The following is a 17746-nucleotide window of genomic DNA, read 5'->3' on the forward strand; positions in this document are numbered from 1 at the left end:
TACAATTGCCATTGTTCCCTGAAATTGCAACAACTGTTTTGGACTGGTGTGAAAGGAGAACAAGGACAAACTCTTGGCAGCCATTCAGCGGGAGGTGGGAAAGGTAGAACAGCAAATCTCTCTGAACAGCTGTTTGCTCATTAAGAAAAACATCACGGACAAAACGCTAATCACAAAAGACGACAAGGGCTTAATGTCATGCAAAGCTCAGTCCTCAGTGAGGCAAGCAAGCAAATAAATAAATAAATACAAGGCTCCAAAGAAGTGAGATTTCAAAATACTAGATAAAACTGCTGGGCACACATAATTATGTATTGTTTATACTGCAACATCAAGGTATAGATGATCTCTGCAAATAAACATAAACAAAAGGGGGGAATTGTTTCTGCTCCAAGGAGGTTGCAGTCTGACCTTCAACTGTGCAACCAGAGAAGGAAGAAATGGGAATGGCCAGCAGATACAGTCTTTGTGGAATCTCAAAGCGAGACTCAAACAGCCATGTGATCACATTAACCCATTGAACAAAGAATGAAGCACCACCCTAGTAATGAAAATTAGTGTACACAGCTGGGGCTTTTTAGCTAGGAAGGATGACTAAAGGGACCCGTGACAGAGGCTGTGAAGATCAAGAGTGATGCGGAGGCACAAGGAGAAAAAGTATTCATCGACATCAGTGTGATTATGATACTCAGGGCCATTACTGACAGTTATGGGCAACAGATGTAAGACAAGCTGAACTTCAGTCTGCCTCCACAAAATGCCTAATGAATCTATAGTATTGACTGCCAAGAATGTGGTGGCTTTCTGAAACCATTAGATACATCTAGGGATGTTGGAGGAATCCGTCCGGGTTGGGCCCACCAAGCTTTGGGCAGCTCGGTTCCCGGACTCCAGCTCACTTGTCTGCGAGCTGGCCCGACTCGACTTCTGCCACCAGCCAAACTCCTCACACTCTCCTTGCTGATGCTGCTGACCCCAGCAAGGAGAGCGCGAGGGGTTGCGTGGCAGCGGTGGCGGCAGGGTGGGGGCTGGGAGGGGAGCCCGATGGCACTTTTCTCCCGGATCCCACCCTGCTGCTGCCGCCGCTGCCACCAAGCAACTGCCCCTCTCTTTGCCATCACTGACAGAGAGAGTGATGGTTGCTCAGCAGCGGCAGCGGTAACAGGGTTTTTTTTTATTTCTGTGGGTGAATTTGTGCAAATTATGGAGGTAATTTACCAACAGAAACAAACAAACAAAAAACAATTAAGTTCCCGGATTTCCGGGAAAAGCCCCTGACCTGACTTGGCTCACAAATGCAAGCCGAGCTGGGGGCAGCGGCTAAATCTGGCGAGCCCCAAAATGGCTGGATTTCCCCGCAGCGGCCATCCCTGGATACATCTGAGGAGCAGAAATGTCAGTAGGTGATTCAACCAGGGTAGTTGAATCAGGCTACCATGTCAAGGGTAGGCATGGTTGGGCCCACATCCTGCTGAGGGCCCATATCCCCTCAGGGGCTCAGTGACAAGTGTCCCTTGGAGCTGCTCCTCCTCTTCACCATTGTGACCTGTTTGTTCACCTGCCTCTCGCTCTGGTCCAGACAACGCCAGTGGTGAGGAGGAGGGGCAGGAGCTGCCACGGCCCGCTGGCTCCCTGGCTCTCTGCCCGTCAAGCAAGCAAGTGGGAGCACTGATGAGAAAGAGGAGGAGGTGCAATAGCAGCTGGTGACAATGGTGGTGAGAAGGCGGACTCACTGAGGAAGGGGCCCCCTCGAGGATGACTCGCCCACGGGCCCTCCAAAACCTGGAGCTGGCACTGGATTTAACCTCCATGTTCAAAAGAGACAGGATGCCTCTCAGCACTGAGAATGATGCATGGTATCTGCCTCCTCAACCTTGCACTAGAGCTAATGGCAGGTCTGGGCAGAGAGAATTTGATCAGAAAAAAGTGCAAGAGGACAGGGTCGTAGCTCAGTGCGACAGAGCACATGCTTTCCATGTGCCTCAGGTAGGGTGAGGAAAGGTAAAACCTCAGGTAGGGTGAAAACCTCAGGTAGGGTGAGGAAAGAATCCTGCCTGAAACCCTGGAGAGACATTGCTGCCAGTCAGTGTCGACAATAGTGGGCTAGATGGGCCAATGGTCTGGCTCAGTATAAGGCAGCTTGCTATGGTCCTATGGGTTAAACACTGCTTCCCCGGTGCCACTGCTCTGATGCAATCCCTTCTTGGTCACTTTTTAAGTTAAAAAAAAAAGGGGGGGGATCCAGTCATGGATCTCCTGTATAACACACAGTTGTCCCTAACAGCATGTCTCTATATCAGCTTCCTGCCAAACTGGCTCAGCGTGGATTGTAATCAGCACAGCTAGCACAGATATGGGCCCAGCTGTCAGATGGAGGATACCGTTCAGGGAACCGAACTGCAATATTTAGCTATAAGTCAGTGAAAGTCACAAAGCGAAAGATTAGCTGGATGCTTGCTATCTGCCGTGTCCTATGCAAAGTTCAAAGGTACAGATTTCTTACACATTCTGACAACTATTACTACTCCGATGGGACTATTCATTTATCAGCAGATGATGATACAAATGTCTATCTTCTTAGACACCACCAGGAACTAGTCTCTCTCAAATCTTTTGGAACTTGAGCAGGCCTATTCACACATTTTTGCAAGTACACCAATCATGCGTAGAAGGGGGATCAGGGCCATGCTGCTGGCCCTTCCCCCAACATTGCATGCTGGTCCCAACCCAAACGCCCATGCACTAGTGTGGGAAGAGGAAAGCCTATGTGTGTATGGGAAGGGGTCCCAATCACGTGGAGTGCCTACAGGTGAACAGCTACTCACACACCAGCTTTCAGGGCTAGCTGATGTATGGGATGTCAAAGATGGGACTGGCAGCATGGCCCCACTCCTTTAAATCCTGGAGAACGGGGGTGAGGGTGCCACAGCCTGTTTATGGAACTCTGGACAGGAGCAGCCACCACCAAAAGTAGGAGGAGAGGGTATACTGCAATGCTTTGTTGCAGGTCAGGTCACACTTGTTACCTGCCCCCCCCCCCCCGCGCCATATGGTCCCGTGCTGTTCCTTGCTAGAGTAAAGAGGAAAATTGCTGCATCAGTGCTTCTCTGTCCTGTTTTTCTCTGGCTGTACCTGCGCTTGTCTTCAGTTGGGAGGTGAAGACTTGCAACAAGTGTGCATGTATGAACTCACCCACTGAGGCCCAAAGTACATGTAACTATAAGCACATCCCCTGAAAAGTGTGCTTCAACTGGTCACTTTTATTCTAAATAAAAAACAATCGCGGGGTCTCATTCCGGGATGTGCCTCAGATCCCCTTGTGCCGGTTTCCTGTCAATAACTTTCCTCCCTCACAGCTACCATTTCCCCCAAACTAGGTGCCCTACTGTATGAAGGTCAGTCCTCTGTTGGAAGGCATCCTCTATTTGATGGGCTGTCCAGTCCAAGTCTGTTCAAGTCAAAGAGTCAGAAGAAGGCAGAGCAGCAGGGGCCTGGAAGTCGCCCATCAACACTACCAGAGCAGGGCACCTAGTCAGTCTTTCCCACCACGGAGAGACATACTGCATTTCTATTTATGTTATAGTAATTACATCAACATTTACATCTATAATATAAATAAGGATATGCAAATCTTATACAAATGGGTGTCCTCTTTAGTCCTCTTTTTTGGGAATGCAAAAATATCCACCCTACCTGGAACTATTTATCTTTGTGATGCAGATGTTCATACCCTGATTCTGTCCCTAAGCACAGACAAGACTACTCTGGAATTTATCAGCCAGTCTGTCAACCACTTCCTTTAAGTGGCCTCTGATAAAATATATAGGCAACTTAGGCTGAAATCCTACACACATTTAGCAGTGAATAAGGCCTATTGAACGTAGTGGGTCTTACTTTTGTGTAAACATGCACAGGACCGTGCTGTTAGTTCTATAACAGAAAAAGAACAACGCAAATAACTGCATAGGCGCTGAGAGATTATTAATCCTAAATGCAAAAATCATTAACATTTTAACCTCAATCTGGGGAGCATGGCTTATGAAATTAAATGCATTTGGGCACTCTTATACAAATAACATACATACACACAAGCTTCCCACCTCCGATAATAATAATATGCTATCTTCCTTGCCAGTTGTTAACGTCATATATTCCATTAGATTGGGCATCAAGCGTTATTTGGGGTGGGTTAGGGTATTTTTTTTTAAAAAAAATTTATGGTAAAATTTTATTGTTTTAAATTGTTTATGGTGGGTTGTACATCGCCCAGAGTGGCTGGGTGACCAGTCAGATGGGCGATTAATAAATTTAATAAATAAATAAATAAATAAAGCGTTATTGGATCTTTTCTTTCGCAATATGGTGTTTTAGATTTCTATCCCATTTACTGAAAATTAATCAACAGCTGTGCTCCGTATAGGGATAATTCTCTTGCCCCCTCCCCCTTCTTTCTGGGTAGTTCAGCAACTTAATCAGTGTTTTACATTCTGGTGAAAAGGCTGAGCTTGGGGACTGAATGAAATGGGAAGTGATAGTTAATTCAATTCAAAATGCATAACCCCCAGAAAAAAATGTTATAGCTATATTAAGGAATCTTGCCATAAATAGACTGATATTTAATGCCTCTCTTTTCCACAGCTGAGGATTCCATATGGGCCACATGAAGATTCAATGGTACTTAATTGTTTACTCTGGGATTTCAGCTCAAAGCGCTGATTTGAAAGGGCTGCTCTCCATTCTCTCAATGGAAATGCTCACCACACGCGCGCACACACACGCACACACACACCCCGCAAGCTGCTATTCCCTATGAAGGGGAAACAAGACACGTAGCAGGTACTCTAATTGTACCTCTCTTACCCCTCCCCATGGGTAAGAAGAGCTTTGGGAGAGGTCAACCTGCCCCCTGCTGCAATTTGGATCCAATTCTGCCCCTCCCCCCAGCTGATTTTAGCTAAAGAACAAGAAGTTGGGAGGTCCGATCATGGATCTCCCATATCACATTTAGTTTGACCCTTAAGATTTGAAGGATACACACCACTTTGGTACATGCATATATGTATGGATGCATCTACAAGTCCTTTTTTAATGTGTATTTTCTTATCTGATTAGCAATACATTCAGAACAGACAAAAGAACAGACAGAATGCATGAACCATATGCAATTTGCTGCCACACAATGTGGTGACAAGCCTGTGGCTTAGACGGTTTTAAAAGGGGACTAGAGACATTCACAGAAGACAGCCATCATGGCTAATAGTCTTTGGTGGATCAAAATGGATCCCCCCATTCAGGCACCTCCAAATGCCAAGTGTTGGGGGACCAACAATGGTATTCAACTCCTGCTTGTGGGCTTCCCAGAATCCTCTAACTGCCCACTGTTGGGAAATGGCTACTGGACTAGATGGGCCCTTGGTCTGATCCAGCAGGGCTTTTCTTATGTATTTTCCAAGGGGGCTCCTTAATTATAAAAGTCTGTTCCAAAGCCCCTGGGAGCCAGAGGTAAATCCCACCTGCGTCAATAGACCAAGCATTTTGATCTAAAGTGGGGGCAGCAGAGGTGTGTGTGGGGGAAATCACAATGACTCAATGGGAAATCATGCACAAGTGTTGTTTGTTCCTGTCTACTTTTCATAGGAAGATCACAAGCTGCCTTATACTGAGCCAGGCCACTGGTCCACCTAGCCCAGTAAAGTTGACACTGAGTGGCAGCGATACCTCTCCAGGGTTTCAGGCAGGAGTTTTTCCAGCCCTACCTGGAGATGCCAGGGATCCAACCTGGAACCATCTGCATGCAAAGCAGGCACTCCACCGCTGAGCTATGGCCTCACCCCCATCGCCCAACAGATGAGATATTAAACTTTGATGAGCGCCTACATCTATTGGGTAGATTTGCTCCATGCACCAAATTCTGCTTTCATGTAAGGAAAGAACAAAACAAACAAAAAAGGAAGAAGAAAGTAAGGGGCATAAATTTTTCATGGCTTCTGCACTGCAAACAGAGTTTGTATTGAACTAAGGGCCAATCTAGATGTGGTGATAAATGCATCTTCGCATTTAACGTGCAGGTTCAAATATCAGCAGGGGGAAGGGGTGATAATGATCAGTGTCGCAGCAGGCATGGAGAGGGAACTTAACCTTCTCCTCCCCAGCTGGGTGCTCAGGGAACTCTTTCCCCTGAACTGCTATTTGCAATTCAAAGGAAGCCTCCACTGGTGCCAATGGGGGACTTCCTGCCAAAGCAAATGCCAGCAGAAATTTTCCTCAGGACTGCAGCAGGGGAAGAAAGGGTTGCATTCCCTCTCCATGCCTTGTGTGATCCTGATAATTATCAGCCCACCCCCCTGATGCTTATCTGTACTTGAAAAAACCTGCAGATTAAATGGAAAGATGCATTCAGCATGATTTCTAGCTTGGCCTTCAGTTTTCCATTTCTATTCTAAGACGGAATAGGCAACCTGGTGCCTTCCAAATGCTTTGGATGACGACTCCCATAATTCTTGACCACTGGCCATGCTGACTGCAGGTTATGGGAGCTGTAGTTAGGGATGTACGAAAGTTCCGCCACGGATCTCGGGGAGGCCGAATGCCAGCGCATTCGGCCCCCCGAAATCGGTGGCGGAACGGCCCCCCCGCCCCCCCGGGATGAGACTTACCTTGGGCGGATCTTCCTGGCGGCGGCGGCTCCAGCGGCGGTTCGGTGGCGGCGGCCGGTCTTCCGACTGGCTGCTGCCGCCGCCATTTCCAGGTTAAAAAAAACAAAAAACATGATAGGCTACATAAAGATTTACGTAGCCTATCACGGCTAGATTTTAAAAAAACACCGTGATAGGTTACGTAAATCTTTACGTAGCCTATCATAGCTGACTTAAAAAAACACACACACGTGCGTATGCAAATGGCGGCGGCCATGGCCGCCGCCATTTGCATTCCTTATTTTGGCATGTCTTAGTCTGCGTAAACATTTACGTAGACTAAGACGGCAAAAATAAGGGGAACGCAAATAGCGTAGACACTATGCTATTTGCGTTCCCCTTATTTTCGCCGTCTTAGTCTACGTAAATGTTTACGTAGACTAAGACGTGCCAAAATAAAGAACGCAAATGGCGGCGGCCATGGCCGCCGCCATTTGCGTACGCGCATGTTTTTTTTGTTTTTGTTTTTAAATCAGCCATGATAGGCTACGTAAACATTTACATAGCCTATCACGGCTGACTGCAGGGACACAAACGGCGGCGGCTACGGCCGCTGCCATTTGCGTCCCTGCTAGCCAGCGGCCGGATGTCTGGCTGCTGGCGGAGCCGGCCGGCGGCTCTGCAGAATCGCTGTGGAGCACAGCCGGCCAGCCAGGATTCTGGGGGGGAGGAACGGAGCGCCTCCCCCCCACCATCAACATAATCCGCGGAAAGGTAAGTCATCCCTAGCTGTAGTCCAACAGACCCGGAGGGCACCAGGTTTCCTACCCCTGTTTTAAGACGTGTGGTGGTTTTGTGTAAATACCCTTGGAGGTTAACCTAGCCAAATGCTGAGTACATTCACTTATTGGCAGTTTGATGAAGAGACTAAAGCGAAGAACCATCTACCAACAACTCCCCCCTAGGAAAGATTCCGATAAGTTGTTATATATTGATATTTAGTGTGACTTTATTAATGTATTTTGACGTTGACTGCAAGCTGCCTTGGAAGGATTTCTAGCCTAAAAGGATGGGATATAATTTAAAATAAACCAACCAACCAACCAACCAACCAACCAGCCAACTGATTTATAAACCCAGCAAACTCAAGCAGTAACATATTTCCTAGACAGGCCCACCTCAACCTTGAGATGGGGCATTGCACGTTTGTGTACTCCTCTGTAGTAGACGTTCCTCGAATGTAGAAAAACTGGCATGCTGCAGACAGGTTTTAGCAAGGCCAGCATCAAAGTCTGGCATGATCAGGCACACGCCAAGGGCCCACGCCCTAGCAGGGCTCACTGACAAGAGCCCCCTGGATGTGCTCCTGCTCTTAAGCATTGCAACCTGCTTGTTTCCCCGCCTCTCATTCTGGCCCAGACAACAGTGGTGGTGAGAAGGAGGAGCAGGAGATCCCACTGCCGACTTGCTCCTTGCCTGTCAAGCAAGCAGCAGCAGCAATGTGAAAAAGGATGAGGAGCAAGCGCAGTGAGAAGATAGACTCACTGAGAGAGGGTGGCATACCCAAGGGCCCTCCAAAAGCTGGAGCCAGGATCGGGCTTTAGCCTCCCCTTCTCCTTGGCATGCTATTTTCCATGGGCACTGAATCCAACCCCCCCCCCGCCCCAAACTCCGAGCTGCAGAATAAAGGGCTTCAGTTCAGGAAACACTCTAGCATTTGAATCCCCCAAATACATCCTCCATCCCTAAGCCAGTGGATAATTTAATGTCCCTGACCCATCAGCTACTAGGAAGAAATTCATTCCTTCCCACCTCACAGAGTGCTTGCTATTTTCCTGTCACTTTGCTATTCTAGGGCTGTTCCTGGACTACTTAGAGGGGGAAGCTCTATTTATTAATTTGTTCTTTTCTGTTTCTCTTTCAAAATGTCTCCCCCGCCCACCATCTTTTTTTACAGTATCAGGAGTATGGCGAGATATAAAACAGGGCATGTGTAAAATGATACACAGAGCAAATTTGCTTTTCCTTAGGGAAAACAAAACTCACCGCTCCCATCAAGGGATGTACAGGGCACGCAGAAGGAGACGTACAATGGGGCAGAGGCCCAAAGGCAAGAAAATGGATAGGGCAGATAAGGAGGGATGCATACAAACTTATATGTCTCTAGGTCTGAATGACAAAATGTAAGTGCTGTTTGAACTCAAAATCTGCCATTCCAGATAAGCTAATTTACTTTGTCAAGGGTACATATTAAAATGCTGCAGGAAGGACGCCAACATTCCAATATAACATATTCGTGCACTGATGTGGATCCCAGATACGGATCAGTGTATTTGCTAACTTGAGGGCAACATTGACAATTAACCCAGCATAGCTCCCTACAAGCATTGGCCTGCAAGGTAAACATATGGTGTTCAGTAACATAAAATGGGGAGAACAGACCAATTTCTCTAATTGGGTTCCAGTGGAAATTAAGAGGGGTCCTTCTCAGGCATGTTTGCAGCCGTCTGGTACTTTAAACTTTTTTTTTAAAAAAACTTATTTATGATATACAAATACAATGTCTTTAACTTTCTAGACAGAACCATGATCTCTGGTGGGATTTATTTCCTCTCGTAGTGCTGGTAATTGATCTCTGCAGGTGCTATTATTGCTGTTAATGATAAAATACGGAAGCAGGGGTTAGGGTGTGGGAGGAAGAGCCCATGGGATTTCATAACATGCCTGAGGACTGAACATTTGCTGAGGGAGGAAAGACATGTTATCTCAGCAAACATGTGGTCCCAAACCCACAAATGTGGGAAGAGGAGGGAGTGGGGGCATTTGTAGGAGGCAATAGACAGGCAAGAGGAGAGATGTTTCATCCTTTCTGTGCCAGCCAATGTCCCCCTGAAAATGCCCTCCCCAGCTATTCCCCCCATCACCCAGCTGGGCAGAAAATAGGCTAAACACAGCCTGAAGGGCAGTTGCTGGGGAGGATCAGCAAGTGGGAGAGGATGGGTGAAGCATCCTCCTCTGCAAATGTTCACTCCCCTGTAAATGTTCACCATGGTGCACAGAGCCATGCTTACACATGCTATTGCCACGTCTGGAAGACAACCTCCAGTTCTGGTAGCCTCAAAACAGTGGCTGCCATGTTCACACACTGCAAGTGGGACAGGCACAGATCCTTGAGCAATGCAAAACAGCTTTTCTCAGCATGGACGTTTCTAATGGTGTGGGGCTACCTTGAAATATTTCTTCATATGATTAACACCCTCTTGTGCTCTGGCAGGAAGGACAGGGTGAAACCGACTATTTCAGCCATGGACATTTTCAGAAAGGGTGGGAGGGAGGGGGGAGTGCAGTCAAGCATCTACTAAACCGCATTGTTATTCAGACTCCTTGCCATGTAAGATCAGTTTGTTATTTAAGGTCAAAGCGGTAAAACAAACTCATTGCATTGTTCAAACAGAAAATCGGTGGCTTTGTTTATGCCATGAATATTTATTAGGGGAAAAAAGGGCTGCTACTGTCCAGGTATCAAATGTGGGTGAACGGGCTCCGTTTTGCATACAGAAGATGCTTTGCAGCTGTGTCAGGGGAAAATGTCCTAAATCATTGATTGTCGTGTTGAAAAGGAACAAAGTTCCACTGTTATTCCCAGGGCATAGCAAATTCCAAGACTGGATAAGCATCGTTATTCACATTATACTACTATGACTTACCATTAAGAAGGGCTAACGGCATCATTTAAGGTGCTGCGCAGAACACACGAGTGAACGGGGCAGGCCACATGTGCAGGAGTTCTATGCACATCTCAGCACATGCCCACAAAAGCACTATTTGAGATTTCAGGAGGGAAAGGCAAGGTTCCCAGCAAAGCTTAAAAATCAGCTCTTGGATACATACGAGATTAAATTGCAAAACAAGTGAAGAAACAAACAAAAAACCCACCCCGATCTGAGTATATTTTAAGAGCATTTGTTGTGGTTGCTTTTTAATATCTCCATAAATGTTAGCAACTCAGGTCAAACAGCCCTCCCCACACCCATTTTTAAATTAAAGGAAGAGCAGAGAGCGCCAGGAACAGTGCTGCCACCACAAGACATGTAGTGTAGAGAAAAGGTGAGATGGGGGGTGATTTGGGGCTGATCTACATTGTGCCCACCATCGCAATTACTTCGGTGTCCCATCGGGTTAAATGCTCTCACATTAAAACGTGATTATGCACACTCACCCATTTTCCCCGTTGCAGTGCTTCATTGAATGCGCGAGCTCGGTTCACACTCGAGTAGGGATGCACGAAAGTCACTTACCTGGTCTCGCAGCTTGCTTCGCGGTGGGGGGGAGGCGCTTCGCTGCTCCCCCCGAAGTTCAGGCCGGGGGGGTGAGGCTTCCCTCCTCGCCCGGCCGAAATTCAGGCCGGGGGGGAGGCTTCCCGCCTTGCCCGGCCGAAATTCAGGCCGGGGAGAAGCGCCCCGTCTCCCCGGCCGCGAACTTCAAAAGAAAAAAAAAACGCCCCTGTGATAGGCTACGTAACGATTAACGTAGCCTATCACGGCTAGATCTGCAAAGTCAGCCATGATAGGCTACGTTAATCGTCACGTAGCCTATCACGGGTGTCTTAAAAAAAAAAAAAAAGCACGTACGCAAATGGCGGCCCCCATAGGGAGCCGCCATTCGCGTTCCTTATTTGGTCCCTGTAGTCTATGTAAATCTTTACTTAGACTACAGGGACCAAATAAGGAACGCGAATGGCGGCTCCCTATGGGGGCCGCCATTAGCCGTACGCGCTTTTTTTTTTTAATGTCACCCGTGATAGGCTACGTGACGATTAACATAGCCTATCATGGCTGACTTTGCAAATCTAGCCGTGATAGGCTACGTTAATTGTTACGTAGCCTATCACAGGGGCGTTGTTTTTTTTTTTTTTTTTTTTTACTTTTCTTGTAATGGCGGCGGTGGCAGCCGGTCGAAAGACCAGCTGCCGCCCCCGCCCCTGACGAAGACCTGCCGAACCGCCGCCGGGACCCTCCGCCGGGAGGGACATTCATGAAAGGTAAGTCCCATCCTGGGGGGGGGCGGGGGGCGGGGGGGGGAGAGAATTTTTCCCCAAACAACCTTCGGAGGACCGAATGCGTTGGCACTCAGCCCCCCGAAGTTTTGGGGAGAAATTCTCCCCCATTCCTACACTCGAGCACTGTGCTGTTTTCCTGTGCTGTTTTCCTGCACACGCTTGTCTGATCTCGGATGCTAAGCAGGGTCAGCCCCAGTCAGTAGTTGGATGGGCGACCGCCTGGGAATCAGGCTTCCTGCATTGAGCAGGGGGTTGTTCTATCCCTTCAAATGAGATTAAGTGTTATCCCCTCCTATTCTCCACTCCGGATGTTTTTTTTTAATTAAGGCGTTATCCTCGCAGAATCGGGGCTTCTCCACGATGTTTTTTTTTTCTAATTCAGGCATGATCTTTGAAGATTCAAAGCTTCACAACTTCGAATCTTTGAAGATCATGCCTGAATCAGAAAAAAAAACATCACGGAGAAGCCCCGATTCTGCAAGGTTGACGCCTTAATTTAAAAAAAACCATCCAGAGCGGGGGATAGGAGAGGGATACAACAACCCCCTGCTCAGTGCAGGAAGCCTGATTCCCAGGTGGTTGCCCATCCAACTACTGACCAGGGCTAACCCCGCTTAGCTTCCGAGATCAGACAAGCACATGCACATCCAGCCCTTTGCTTGTTGCTGAGGAAATGGGGGCTGCTGAGGAAGCTATGCGATCAGTAGCTGGAAGAAGACACGGGGCCGTCGAGAGCTGTGATTGGACAGGAGGGAAATACAAACACCGCCGTATATGGACAGGCGGGGAAGGGGACTATGACTGGATACGGTAGCGAAGACGGAAAATCAGAGCACATTAAGGGGAAATACCAGGATATCAGGGTATTGAAAGCGGGAGCACAGAAGTGGGAAATTCCGGTTCCAATTCGAGGCGGGTACTGCGTAGTGTGAAAGGTGGGTGGTGAAACCTCATTGGAAGTGAAAAAAGGAGGTAAGTGTAGATCCAGCCTTGGAGGGACTTTTCCCCCCAGCCTTGAATCCCCAAATTTCAGCAAAATGTTCATATTTGAGAACTTTTGGTCTAGCTCTATCACAGCAGCATAACATTGGCATATAAACAAAACTTAGCATGTAGAAAATAGGGATTGTGTAAAATCTGCTCCACCTGTGGTTCACGGATTGTCATTATTATTATTTAGATTTATATCCCGCCTTTTTTCCCTTTGTGAGGAGCCCAAGGTGGCTGACATAGTTCTCCTCCTCTCCATTTTATCCTCACAACCTTTTGTTCCACAGTCTGCCCATCAATGGAAACAGATATTTTTAGTTCCCGAATTTACGCAAATGTGCAAATTCCCCCCGCAAATGTGCATTTCAACACATTAGCCTATGGGGAAATGCACATTTTGGGCCAGTTTTCTTTTAAGATTCTTTGCGTATTTTTTGACAATGACCTTTATGCAAAATCGGGCAAGTTAGAAGAATGGTCTGCAAGTCAGCGGAATCATCCTGAGAGGGGAAAAGCTGGTCGACTGCAGTATCCACTGGTCAGATTCATCAAAACCCAAACTCATTTGGTTCCATTGCCGATTTCTCTGACATCCCTAATGGGAAAGATGATAATGGCTAAATATGGGGGTCATTGTAGTTTTCTTGTAGTTTTCTGGGCTGTTAGTATCTCTGTACTTCTGCTGTGATGCCCATGATCTTGGCTGCTCCAGACAGTTCCTCACCAGGAGTGCATCTATGCAAGCATAGTTCCCATGACACACCTCTCTATGTATCTTTCCACCCTGCAGTGGTCTGGAAGGACTCTTTGGAGGCTGTCTGTCTGTATGAGGCAGGAAATTACATTCTAACATTTGCATGTATTTCCCTGAAAGGGCCTCAGAGGGATACAGTTAAATGGAATGTGAAATAAAAGATTTAAATTCTATTGTAGCTGTTCTCAGGAATATTTAGTTTTTTCCCCCTTTTTCCTTCCCAATTTGGGATCTGAACTGCAAACGAAACCAGCTCCCTGCTCTTGATATGTAAAGAGCCAGACAGCCCCATAACAGGTGCCTTCAATGGAGCGATATAAAAAGTCCTAAGTGTAAAAGTACACAAAGAGGAAGACCTGCTATTGGCAAAAGCTAGATTTTGCACTGTGAAATGGAGATGAAATAAGCTCACGTCTGAAATCTAAAGTTAAGGCGCTGGGCCCCTGCGGTACCGAAAGGCGGTTGCAGTGGAAATGCAAACCGACACAGCCACATTACCAATTAACAGCGAGATGGAAGAGGCGCATCAACAAGTAACAAAGAGGCACCAGCACAAAGCAGAATCCAAGGAACCAACTTGCAAAATGTCATGGGATTGCCAGAAATATAAATGTAGAGGAGAGTTAGAGAAGCAAAGGAAGGGCAAAGAGGAGGAGAACCGAGGGGCTGAAGTTGCTTCCCTCTAGTTACTTATAAACATTCTGTGTAACCAAACAGATCTGGGAGGCAAAGAAACAGCAGAAGAATGCAGTCGGGGGTCTGTGTCTAAAAATATAGATATTCTGAGAGCACGTAGAGAGTGAGATGTGATCTTAAAACAAACAAACTGTACATTTTTATAAAATGGAAATGTGACTGGGGACTTTTGGATTGCATGGAGACATATAAAAGGAACATGTGATAGGGGACTTTGGGGTTCAGTGGAAGCAGACATGGACCAGGTGTAAGAAAGCATCTGGAGTCTCAAACTGGGTTATTAGCCTTGGGACTGAATTGATTTCCTCTCTACACCACAGCTGCTCTGACTGAGGATGGAGCTGCTAGCAGGCTCTTGCCAGAACCTCAGCACCATCAGCGTGGATGGACAGAGGGCGATACTGCAGCTCAGAAGGGACCAGGGGCCAAGCAGGGTTCTACCTGACCATATAAAGCTCCTGACTCTGGCCTGGTTCCTCGGTCTGAGCAACTCATTGCTGAAGCATTGACTGAACTGTTCTTGGACTGCCAGTCACCACTGGACTACCCACCTGTTTGCAGGCAGGTGTTCCAGGTTCCCCAGCCCCCAGCCCTGACACCAACTCTGTTCTGTATAGGGCCTACTACACTGCTGATACTCTGTTATACCATAGGTCCCAGGCAAACAATTTTCTGTGCTCCAAGCTCTGTCAGCCTGAAGGCTCAATTCCATTTCAGAGAAGCTCTCGGGGGCTGCATTCCAGTGGTGGGTGGGGCCAAAGGCAAAAGGGGCAGGGCCAAGATACCAGCATATTTTACTTAGCTTGAAGCTCTTCCTGACGGTAACTAAGCCTTAGGAGAGACATTTCAGCCTTTCAGGATGGAGGAAAAACTGCACAAAAGGTGATCAGTGGTCGGCGGAAAGGGGGCATGGCCATTTGGGGAACCTTGGAGGGCTGGACTAGGACCCCAAGCAGGCCGAATTTGATCCCTGGGTCTGAGTTTCTACATCCCTGCTGTAAACTGTTCCTGCATGGGGCAGTGGGCTGGACTAGATGACCTCTGAGATTATGTCCAGGTGTAAAATTCTATGATTACCCGTGGGCTCATTTTTTAAAATGAAGGGCAGTATAGGAATTACTGAAATAAATGAAGAAATTGAACAACATTCATTTGGAATTTCAGTTCAGTTCAAATTCATCTTGATAGGTGTGAAAACAGATTCCACAGAAGAAGCACTCTCATTTTCCTCTCTCTCTAGTGGACTTTCAACTTCTAGTTCATTTCTTGAAGAACATATACAAATCTTGGGAAATGCTTCCTCACCTATGAGACATCAAGTGCCATTTATTTTCTGTGTTAACAGGGGTGCTTCCAGACGAGGATTTATTGCACCATCACCTGGCTTCATTACCAGAATTTTACAGGGGAGGGGGGAATGTCCTGATGACGCCATCTGCCACTTGTAACCTTCCCGTGTTTTTCCACCATTTCCCCCATCTTTTTGCTTATCTCAGAACATCCGTTAAGGAGAAAAGGACAGAATAGTTGCACAAGGCCTTCTTATTGGTAGTACTAAGAGCTCTCCATCTGGAAACACCCCAGGAGTCAGAGATTTATAGGTGGTTAAACAGCAAGGGAGGCGAGAATATGTTCTTAGAACAAGGGGGAAAACCCCCACACTACACATGGCCCTCTTGTGCCCATAGATAACTTGCAAAATGAGAGGCTGACTGGACCGGGTTATTTTATTTTTTTTGCAAGCAATGCTCCACTTAATTGGACAACTGCTGTGCTGTAATACCTATCCCAATCTTACAAAGAGTAAAATTTATGCTGGCGATTGCTAACAAAAACAGCCCAATAAAACAGGAAAATTTATTTTACAAATGAAAAGGGCTGTTAACAAAGGGGGGTATCTGATGTGCTCACTAAATCAAGGATAAAAAGGCAGGAACTCTATTGAACATTCCCACCCCCTACGACGTTTTTTCTCCCAGAAACTTCTGATGAGGATGGGTTCCACTAAATGTACACTTGGAATTGCTTAAAAGGGGAAACAATAACTGAAAAGAACAAAATTGCCATCAACACCCCGCAACGCATCCCACCGTCTCAGCCCCAGGTACATTTCCAACTTTTTTTTAACCGTTTGCAAAGTTTATAAAACATTTTTTCATTCTCTAATCAATAGGACCACGAAGAGTTTTGTTCATTATGTACAGAGCGGTGATGGATTATGCAGTTGTAATATGGATGAAAAAGCATGCTGAAGACTGTTGTGTCAGGCGATTGCAGGCGTCAACTCCAGAGTCTGAGAATTCACAGGAAGAACTATATATATTCCACTATTGCCCCACGAACATATTCACCACCTTAAGAATTCAACTTTCTAACCCTTATGGATGTGAAGATCAGTTTAAAGGGTGTGGGCAGACAGTACGATTTCCAGGGAGTAGGACTTTTCTTCATAGGGTTGTATCCAACATTAGTTCTACTTAAGAGTAAATCCATTGAAATGAATCAGACTTAAGTTAGTCATGGTTAACTTAAGTCCCATTCATTTCAATGGATCTCCTCTAAGTAGGACGAATATTGGATACAGCCCAGAGCATTTACTTTTTAAATAAAAAGACACCCAGGTGGCTAGTGAGTTTTGGTCAAAAACATTACGCTATGTCAAAATATATTAAGAATTATCAAAACAAAAATGGTCAGAATCTAAACTGTTCATTATTCTACGTGCCCCCTGTGTAGGGGAGCCATGTCTTTCTAGTGCAGTGGAAGTCCTGATGATGTGTCCAAATGGGCCTCTTTGGGGAGTGCGTTGCACAACTGTGGCCCCGCAATTAGGATGTATGAAAGTCACTTACCTTTTCGACAGGGTGATTCGCGGTGGGGGGGAGGCGCTTTGCACCTCCCCCCAAAATCCTAACCCGGCTGGCTCCGCTCCGTGGCAACTCTGTGGAGCCGCCAGCCAGGTGCATTTGCAGGCGCCGTGTGGAGCCCGCGGACGCAAATGGCGGCACCAACAGCAGCCGCCATGTGCGTTCCTGTTTTTTGGCAGTGATAGGCTACGTAAATATTTATGTAGCCTATCACGGCAAAAATAGGGAAGCGAATGGTGGCTGCAGATGCGGCTGCCATTCACAAAGCAGCGCGAATGGCACCAGGTGAGTGTCCCGTTTCGTGCGCCTTTCACGGGGTTGGGGGGCGGGGGGCTTCGTCCCACCACGGATTTCGGGGGGCCGAATGCACTGGCATTCGGCCTCACCAAGATCCGTGGCGGAATGCTCTGACATCCCTACCTGCAATAAAGAAAGGCTTCCTGCCTCGTATCCACTAGATCTCAGGATGGTGGGGCAACGCAGCTTCTGATGCTGCTCTAAGTGGGTGGATAGGTACATACGGGTGGGGATGGTCCTTCAGCTATCCTGGTCCTGAGTATTAGGGCCTTAATATTAAACCAGCACTTTTAACTGGGCTCAGAAAGAAACTGATGGATGGCTTCATACTGTAGTAAAATGTTCTGTGTGCTGTGCCTTGATCAAAAGGTACTTTTGGGTGGCCAGCCAGATGGGCGAATAATAAATTTAATACATAAATAAATAAAACTCCAGAGGCTGCTTTCTG

At 46.9% G+C, this 17746-nt stretch overlaps 1 protein-coding gene across 2 annotated transcripts in view; it reads right to left on the reverse strand.

Annotated features, from left to right (window-relative positions):
- MEGF11 (multiple EGF like domains 11) overlaps nt 1-17746 on the reverse strand; it is a 432367-nt gene that overhangs the window by 85547 nt on the left and 329074 nt on the right. The window lies entirely within an intron of this gene.

This window comes from Heloderma suspectum, chromosome 11 (assembly GCF_057233095.1).
Source record: "Heloderma suspectum isolate Gila_16-S chromosome 11, 16-S_ref, whole genome shotgun sequence".
Taxonomy (NCBI): Eukaryota; Metazoa; Chordata; class Lepidosauria; order Squamata; family Helodermatidae; genus Heloderma; species Heloderma suspectum.